The sequence below is a fragment of the Mizuhopecten yessoensis genome, unplaced genomic scaffold (genome assembly GCF_002113885.1).
Source record: "Mizuhopecten yessoensis strain PY_sf001 unplaced genomic scaffold, ASM211388v2 scaffold6361, whole genome shotgun sequence".
Taxonomy (NCBI): Eukaryota; Metazoa; Mollusca; class Bivalvia; order Pectinida; family Pectinidae; genus Mizuhopecten; species Mizuhopecten yessoensis.
The window spans coordinates 697398-708143 of record NW_018406511.1 but is presented as its reverse complement, the minus strand read 5'-3'; positions in this window follow the sequence as shown (position 1 = coordinate 708143).

The following is a 10746-nucleotide window of genomic DNA, read 5'->3' as shown; positions in this document are numbered from 1 at the left end:
AAGCCCAACATAAGCTCCCACAACAGCAATAAGCACTGTCACACTCCTGAGTCTACCCTGCAAAACATGGGAGGCAACTCCTTTAGTCTTGTCGAATTATGTAACATTACATTGTATATTTCATACTGACCACGTGGTCTACTTTCGTTTCCATTATAATCGGTGTTCGCTTCATTAAATGACAACTGTTTTAGGAGACTCTAGATTGTGAGGACTTAATAAAATCATTTTTGAACCGGGTATTCGTTTCAATAATCTACCAGGATCGAAACGTTCGTGCCATCAATCTTGCATAAATAATTACGCTCCTCGTGTTCATTCGTGCATATTTGTGTGGGAATAAATTACATTCCGGAAAATATCTATGTCCCAGCACCGTAACGATAGATTGTATAAAAAAAATCAGACGATTATTTGAATTTACAAAAAATCACCTGTTCTACAAGAAGAATCCAATTAAAATTAGAACAATTGCACCAAAACGTTTTTTTGAAAGCGTATGTGCCTTTCCTCATAAATCATGTCTACGTTCAGAGAACAGTTGCTCATCAGAACACTTTCAAATTAACTCTGATCAGCACAAGATCATTTCGCGCATATTATCCGTCCCTCCAGAAGCCATTGTTCTCGCCTCAACACAATGTCTACCGAATCAGTTGACCCCAACTTGTAACAAGACTGTGGTCCAAAATACAGACACGAACACGGCCTCATCAATGAATGATCTCGAAGGACTTCACACAATGTTTGGTGGTAATGTGTATGGAAGGCACTTCCACATCAATGTGGTTTCAAAAGTGGAAAACTTTAGTCATCCAAGTGCCGTTAAACGAAGCTTTTCGATATGACGTGACCGTTCTGAACGTATGCCCGAACTACATCTATTCACAATTGACAACAGAAGAGGATCTTCAAATATACATTTATTGAGAACAGAAGAGAATCTCCAAATATACGTTTATTGAGAACAGAAGAGGATCTCAAAATATACATTTATTGACAACAGAAGAGGATCTCCAGATATACATTTATTGACAACAGAAGAGGATCTCCAGATATACATTTATTGACAACAGAAGAGGATCTCCAGATATACATTATTTACAATGGACAACAGAAGAGGACCTCCAGATATACGTTTATTGACAACAGAAGAGGACCTCCAGATATACATTATTTACAATGGACAACAGAAGAGGACCTCCAGATATACATTTATTGACAACAGAAGAGGACCTCCAGATATACATTATTTACAATTGACAACAGAAGAGGATCTCCAAATACACATTTATTGACAACATAAGAGGATCTCCAAATACACATTTATTGCCAACAGAAGAGGCTCTCCAAATACACATTGATTGACAACAGAAGAGGATCTCAAAATATACATTTATTAACAACATAAGAGGATCTCCAAATATACGTTTATTGACAATTGACAACAGAAGAGGACGTCCAAATACACATTTATTGACAAGAGAAGAGGATCTCCATATATACATTTATTGAGAACATAAGAGGATCTCCATATATACATTTATTGAGAACAGAAGAGGATCTCCAGATATACATTTATTGAGAACATAAGAGGATCTCCAGATATACATTTATTGACAACATAAGAGGATCTCCAAATACACATTTATTGACAACAGAAGAGGACCTCCAAATATACATTTCTTGACAACAGAAGAGGATCTCCAAATATACGTTTATTGACAACAGAAGAGGATCTCCAAATATACATTTATTGAGAACAGAATAGGATCTCCAAATACACATTTATTTAAAATTGACAACAGAAGAGGATCTCCAAATATACTTTATTTACAATTGACAACAAAAGAGGATTTCCAAATATACATTATTTACAATTGACAACAGAAGAGGACCTCCAGATATACGTTTATTGACAATTGACAACAGAAGAGGATCTCCAAATATACTTTATTTACAATTGACAACAAAAGAGGATTTCCAAATATACATTATTTACAATTGACAACAGAAGAGGACCTCCAGATATACGTTTATTGACAATTGACAACAGAAGAGGATCTCCAAATATACTTTATTTACAATTGACAACAAAAGAGGATTTCCAAATATACATTATTTACAATTGACAACAGAAGAGGACCTCCAGATATACGTTTATTGACAACAGAAGAGGACCTCCAAATACACATTTATTGACAACAGAAGAGGACCTCCAAATATACATTTCTTGACAACAGAAGAGGATCTCCAGATATACATTTATTGACAACAGAAGAGGATCTCCAGATATACATTTATTGACAACATAAGAGGATCTCCAAATATACATTTATTGACAACAGAAAAGGATCTCCAAATATACGTTTATTGACAACAGAAGAGGATTTCCAAATATACGTTTATTGACAACAGAAGAGGATTTCCAAATATAGATTTAGTTACAAAGGACAACAGAAGAGGATCTCCAAATATACATTTATTTACAATGGACAACAGAAGAGGATCTCCAAATATACATTTATTGAGAACAGAAGAGGATCTCCAAATACACATTTATTTAAAATTGACAACAGAAGAGGATCTCCAAATATACTTTATTTACAATTGACAACAAAAGAGGATTTCCAAATATACATTATTTACAATTGACAACAGAAGAGGACCTCCAGATATACGTTTATTGACAATTGACAACAGAAGAGGATCTCCAAATATACGTTTAGTTACAAAAGACAACAGAAGAGGATCTCCAAATATACATTTAGTTACAAAAGACAACAGAAGAGGACCTCCAGATATACGTTTATTGACAATTGACAACAGAAGAGGATCTCCAAATATACATTTAGTTACAAAAGACAACAGAAGAGGATCTCCAAATATACGTTTATTGAGAACAGAAGAGGATCTCCAAATATACATTTATTGACAACAGAAGAGGATCTCCAAATACACATTTATTGACAACAGAAGAGGACCTCCAGATATACGTTTATTGACAATTGAGAACAGAAGAGGATCTCCAAATATACATTTAGTTACAAAAGACAACAGAAGAGGATCTTCAAATATACATTTATTGACAGCAGAAGAGGACCTCCAGGTATACATTTATTGACAACGGAAGAGGATCTCCAGATATACATTTAGTTACAAAAGACTACAGAAGAGGATCTCCAGTTATACGTTTATTGACAATTGACAACAGAGGAGGACCTCCAGAGATACGTTTATTGACAATAGAAGAGGACCTCCAGAGAGACATTTATTGACAACAGGAGAGGATCTCCAGATATGCATTTATTGACAACAGAGGAGGACCTCCAGAGATACGTTTATTGACAATTGACAACAGAGGAGGACCTCCAGAGATACGTTTATTGACAATAGAAGAGGACCTCCAGACATACATCTATTGACAACAGAAGAGTATCTCCAGATATACATTATTTACAATGGACAACAGAAGAGGACCTACAGATATACATTTATTGACAGCAGAAGAGGACCTCCAGACATACGTTTATTGACAATTGACAACAGAGGAGGATCTCCAGATATACACTTATTGACAACAGAAGAGTACCTCCAGATATACATTATTTACAATGGACAACAGAAGAGGACCTACAGATATACATTTATTGACGACAGAAGAGGACCTCCAAATACACATTTATTGACAACAGGAGAGGATCTCCAGATATGCATTTATTGACAACAGATGAGGATCTCCAAATACACATTTATTGACAACAGGAGAGGATCTCCAGATATGCATTTATTGACAACAGAGGCGGATCTCCAGATATACGTTCATTGACAACAGAAGAGGACCCCCAGATATACATTTATTGCCAACAGAAGAGGATCTCTAGATATATATTTATTGACAACATAAGAGGATTTCCAAATATACATTATTTACAATGGACAACAGAAGAGGACCCCCAGATATACATTTATTGGCAACAGAAGAGGACCTCAAGATATACATTTATTGACAGCAGAAGAGGACCTCCAGAGAGACATTTATTGACAACAGTAGAGGATCTCCAAATATTCATTTAGTTACAAAAGACTACAGAAGAGGATCTCCAGACATACGTTTATTGACAATTGACAACAGAGGAGGACCTCCAGAGATACGTTTATTGACAATAGAAGAGGACCTCCAGATATGCATTTATTGACAACAGAAGAGGACCTACAGATATACATTTATTGGCAACAGAAGAGGATCTCAAAATAAACATTTATTGACAACAGAAGAGTATCTCCAGATATACATTGATTGACAACAGAAGAGGAACTCCAGATATACATTTAGTTACAGGGGGCAACAGAAGAGGATCTCAAAATATACGTTTATTGAGAACAGAAGAGAATCTCCAGATATACGTTCATTGACAACAGAAGAGGACCTACAGATATACATTTATTGGCAACAGAAGAGGATCTCTAGATATATATTTATTGACAACATAAGAGGATTTCCAAATATACATTATTTACAATGGACAACAGAAGAGGACCTACAGATATACATTTATTGACAGCAGAAGAGGATCTCCAGACATACGTTTATTGACAATTGACAACAGAAGAGGAGCTCCAGATATACATTTAGTTACAGGGGGCAACAGAAGAGGATCTCCCAATATACATTTAGTTACAAACGACAACAGAAGAGGATCCCCAGATATACGTTTATTGAAAACAGAAGAGGACCTCCAGACATACGTTTATTGACAATTGACAACAGAGGAGGACCTCCAGAGATACGTTTATTGACAATTGACAACAGAGGAGGACCTCCAGAGATACGTTTATTGACAATTGACAACAGAGGAGGATCTCCAAATATACCTTTATTACAATTGACAACAAAAGAGGATCTCCAAATATACTTTATTTACAATTGACAACAGAAGAGGACCTACAGATATACATTTATTGGCAACAGAAGAGGACCTCAAGATATACATTTATTGACGACAGAAGAGGATCTCCAAATACACATTTATTGTCAACAGAAGAGGACCTCAAGATATACATTTATTGACGACAGAAGAGGATCTCCACATATATGTTTATTGACAACAGAATAGGACTTCCAGATATACATTTCTTGACAACAGAAGAGGACTTCCAGATATACATTTCTTGACAACAGAAGAGGACCTACAGATATACATTTATTGACAACGGAAGAGGACCTCCAGATATATATTTATTGACAACAGAAGGGGATCTCCAGATATACATTGATTGACAACAGAAGAGGACCTACAGATATACATTTATTGCCAACAGAAGAGGACCTCAAGATATACATTTATTGACGACAGAAGAGGATCTCCAGATGTACATTTATTGACAACAGATGAGGATCTCCAAATACACATTTATTGACAAAAGAAGAGGACCTCCAGATATGCATTTATTGACAACAGATGAGGATCTCCAAATACACATTTATTGACAACAGGAGAGGATCTCCAGATATGCATTTATTGACAACAGAAAAGGACCTCCAGATATACCTTTATTGACAAGAGAAGAGGATCTCCAGATATACGGTTATTGACAACAGAAGAGCATCTCCAAATATACATTTAGTTCCAAAAGACAACAGAAGACGATCTCCAAATATACATCTAGTTACAAAAGACAACAGAAGACGATCTCCAAATATACATTTAGTTACAAACGACAACAGAAGAGGATCCCCAGATATACGTTTATTGATAACAGAAGAGGATCTCCAGGTATACGTTTATTGACAATTGACAACAGAAGAGGACCTCAAGATATACATTTATTGACAGCAGAAGAGGACCTCCAGGTATACATTTATTGACAACGGAAGAGGACCTCCAGATATGCATTTATTGACAACAGAAGAGTATCTCCAGATATACATTGATTGACAACAGAAGAGGACCTACAGATATACATTTATTGCCAACAGAAGAGGATCTCCAAATATACATTCATTTTCGCACTTGTTTGCTCTTTAAGAAATGCCGTTTATTACACGGTCAAACATAGACAGAATCAACGATCTAGCTCACAAGATACACACAGATCTATCGATATTTTTTTTTCTTTTTTTATTCAGTTTTTTTTTTCATTTTTTTCAACGAGTTGTCCCTAGCTCTCTCCTTTTTAGAGGTTCATTCATGTAATTGTTGTAAAAAAAATTGAAAATTAACTTACCGTGAGTGTATTTCACGCTAACTCCTGAATACTTTATGATAACAAAAGCAGTAATGAAAACCACGGGTCATGCCATTACACATGTCTTTCACACTTGTCAAAACAACTCTGCGCGTGAATTACAAAATACAGAACACTTACCATTATATATCATACTCACTTATACTTTCCTCAAGAAATATAAAGTGACATAACATGTGTATACGTGCAACGGTCTGCCAGTCTGGCGAGGTCATTTGTTTAGGTTCGTCGTGTTAAAAACGTTGTCTCACTTGCATTACTAATAACACACGTATTCTAAAATTCCCAGCGACCAAAGTGTTGAATTACACGCATTGAAAAACAGCAGTCATAATTATTTGTTAGACGACCCTCCTTGTGAATACTATATGTCACTTCCTAATTTTTCGAAGATTTTCAATCAAAATAACCCAAACTCTACATAAATTGAGTTTGAAAATGGACAATAAGTAAAAACTTCTCGGGAAAGCCTCACGCTTTTCTGTTAAATATGCATAACTACGACAATAGCGAAATTTCCGTTTTCACCTGCAAATATAGGGTCCTATACTTGAAACATTGAAAACTGTGTTTGACTTTACAAGTATGTTTTTCCTAAAACATTTTTGTATTAATTTATAAGCGGAACAAGTAATAAGGTTGAGTACAAAATCCATGCTTGATCATGAGAAAGGTTTTATGTATACGGGCCCTGGTTTCACAGTATCTCTGATCTAAGAATTAAAACAAGTTTAGACAGTTAATTATCATCCTTTAAGGGCATATTTGTCTCCCTTGACTTGCACAGTACCGACATGGTATTGGAAAGTAATAAGTTTCAAAAAGTTGAATAACTTGACAGATTGCCTCGTGGACTAGCATTTTCATAAACGAAGGGCTTCAATGTGATCTGAATTTCAGCCTTCACAGCAGCTAAGATTGGAGAAACCAATTGGTATCTTACCGACTCATTTCGATTTCCTGCTCTTCCTTTAGTCTCCATGCGTTCTAGCCTACAAACTACAAAGGATTCAGATTTACTGCCCAGAGTGTCATTGCCACCACACAAGCTCCCAGAAGGTAACAATTACAACTCCAGGGTCAGACCCCAGAACCACAACAGAGGACGAGGGTCATATCCGAGAAAAACTGTCACTGGAATTGAGTAAGCGAATCAACACCTGGACAAAAATGCCAACTGTGTTTTCCATTTGGGCACCCTGCGCTCATGTGTAGTCTATTTCTCACTCCGCGCTCTCATGGACAATAACGTAGCAGCTATCGGGGAAACTGAAGCCACCTGAGTAGCCACATACCGCTCCCCTCAGGAACCCACAACTAGCTTCTGTTCACATGGGGTCTAAAACTGACAGTGGGACAAACAAGGATACATGCAATCGTAAACCACGACTTTTGTTCATTCTCGTCAGCATGCATACTACATATATCAGCTATTGTAGACACTGGTAGTTCATTAAACATAATAAGTCAGGACCTGTATTCAAATATTCTTCATTTTTCTAAATCTGCCTATCGATGTTTACCAAATGATAAGCAATAAGATCCGTGTGTGTGTCAACCTGCCCACATCCCACCGTATTCACCACATCTAATAATTCTAGGTACTCAATACCTCGCAGAGAATGATATAATCTTTAACTTTTCAAATAGTACATGGTTTTACTGGGCAATGAAGACAGCGAACAGTAATTTCTGCCAATTTAGAGATAGTAGTTCGGGGTAAACTTCCCAATTTAAAATGGCTTAAAGAGTGTCGCTTAATAGGAAAATAAAATGTGAGTTATGGTAGAAAAAGTTGCAAAGCTTAACTGTTGTTATGGATGACGGTTAAGAAGCCAAATGATTCATCCACTTCTGGGGAGGTCTTCTCATGATCACCTGGCATCGCTAGCTGTTTTGTGGTACAAACACTAATTATATTTGGCCAAGCTTGGTCAGCTACGGGATGGGGAAAGGATCGATATAATTTTGATTTCTCCCGAAAACAAGATTTCCACTCGAGTGGATGTGTCGACTGCGCAGGCAACTTTAATGATATTATGAAGACGGGATCTATTGATATAAACGGTGACTTTGATCACCGTAAGGTACGTCGAGTTATCGCAAGGAAACCTTCTATCGGACGACGCAACCAATACGGATGCAGACGCTGACAAAGTTATACCAAAAAACACTAAGCAGTGTTTTTCAAATCCCTCCTGTAGAACAAAAGCAATTGAGCGTTGAAATCTGGACTTTGAGGAAATTACAGCAAATTATCATTTAGGTAGCCTGGCAAGGTTTGAATACCAGCAATCCACTGGAATAACAGTCAGTGTGACGTTTTGAGGTTGGTTGACCCAAGGTAACTGGACTTATCGCACGGAAACAGTTTTTCTGTTTGTAGTAACGGCGACATTGACCTTTGACCTTTGGACCTAAAAAGCAACCCAAAGCAAGGACTATTGGTAAGAAATCACTGTATGAAGTCTGAGTTCAATCAACCTTAAGAAACCCAAGTTATATGAATTGCACGGAAACAGATTTACTATTTATAATAACGTTGACCTTTATATTTGATCTTCGAACCTGAAAAACGATCTCGAGGAAGCACTTTTAGTAAGGAGGCACCGTATAAAGATTGAGTTCAATAAACCCTACGGAATTCAAGTTATCGCAGGGAAACATATTTTCTATTTATGGTAATGGTAACCTTCAGCTTTGACCTGCGGACTTGCAAAAGAATACCAAGTAAGCACTATTGGTAGGAAAGCATTGTATGAAGTCTGGGTTCAATCAATCCAAGGAAACTCAAGTTATCGCATGGAAACCTTGTTTCGGACGACGCAACCGACGAAGACACGACGTCGACACAGTAATACCTATATGTCGTTGTAGGCGACACAAAAAAGGGGAAGGATATGGGAAGATAACTAATTGCGGCGAACGTAGAAGTATAATGTTTAAACATTTTAGCTCACCTGGCCTGGTCCGTCGTTCAAAATACGATGACAGTTTGCCAATGTAATAGCTATTGTTAAATGATAAAGATAAAGCTAAAATTAGTCAAAATATTTGCGTAAATCATTTGGACACTGCGCTCTGGTTGGTCAGTGGTTTCTGCACACTAATTTAGTTTTGAATCAATAAGCTTTTCATGTTAATTGCATAAAACCATGTATTTAATATAAAACCAAGTGAAGGTAACTAAAAACTGTTCATCTTAAAAACATTAATACCGAATATCAAATAATTCGAAAATTTACGAAATCTGGTACAATCCATTCTGATGTTGGTCTTACGATGGTGCGTCTTGTTAAGACATTAAGAGTCTAAACTAGAACAAGCAATTCAGTATTCCGCCGAGTTAATGTGTGGTTGCTCTATTTCCTGCCTCACTCCTAGCTTCTGTCATTTCTATAGCCTTACTATCCAAACAAGTTGATTGTATTTCCAGCCGACTCCATATCAATAGAAAATTGTAATATGCAGAACCTAATTTGGTGTAAGAGTACCTAATCTTGAGATGATAAAATGCAGAATACAAGAGGTAGGTGTCCATGATCTTGTGTCGCACATTAATCATGATAATACATTAACAAAAAATGTTTATAAACATGTCTTTGTTTGATATAAAGATAATTTAATAAATTTGTATATTTCGGTACAAAAGCACATTTATATACAAACTGTACCCTAAACATACTCCTCCAATTTTGTAACTAAACCCAGGATGTCCGTTTTAAAGGGAAGTTGAATAGGAGCTTCTATTATCTAAAACAAATCACAGTTCAGTTCACTACTTCTCACCTGATCTACATGTCTACGCCAGAGGATGCAAGAAGCAATCTCAACGCGGTAAGATACTGGCCCCGTTTTATCTGCAACGTTACCATTTACCTTTTTTGTTTACCTTGGTAATCCCGAATTGACAAGTGTTCTCCAACAAGGAATGATCTACAGTTTACATGGCGTGACTCACTTTGTTTCCAGCGACGTTCATCCACACGACGTCGAATGTCTGGTTTCATTAGGTCGAGACGTAAAGTAAGTTTCGTCCCATGAATAATTTCGCCGGGCTCTTAGTAGTTGTTGCATGGTAACTATTTCTGTAAGCCATCAGAAAGTTTGCAAGCTTCTTCTGCGTTGAACTGGAGACCTTCATACTTGACCGCATGGCGCTCAGCTAGGCCATTGGTATTCGGGTAGAAGAGCCCAGAGGTTGTGTGGCTGATTTCATTTGACCTCATGAAATTTGTTAAATGTTCAGATGTAAACTGCGGTCCGTTATCACTCACAATCTGATTTGGTACTCCATTTCTCGGAATCATGGTACGTAAAATCTCGACATTTTTTTCTGCTGTTGTCGTTCTCACAGGGAAGACTTCTAGTCATTTTGAATGGTCATCTACAGCTACAAGAGATAACTAATTTAGAAATGGGCCAGCGAAGTCTATATGAATTCGTTGCCAGGGAATGGAAGGCCATTTCATAGGCACTCGATGTCTGCATCGATGC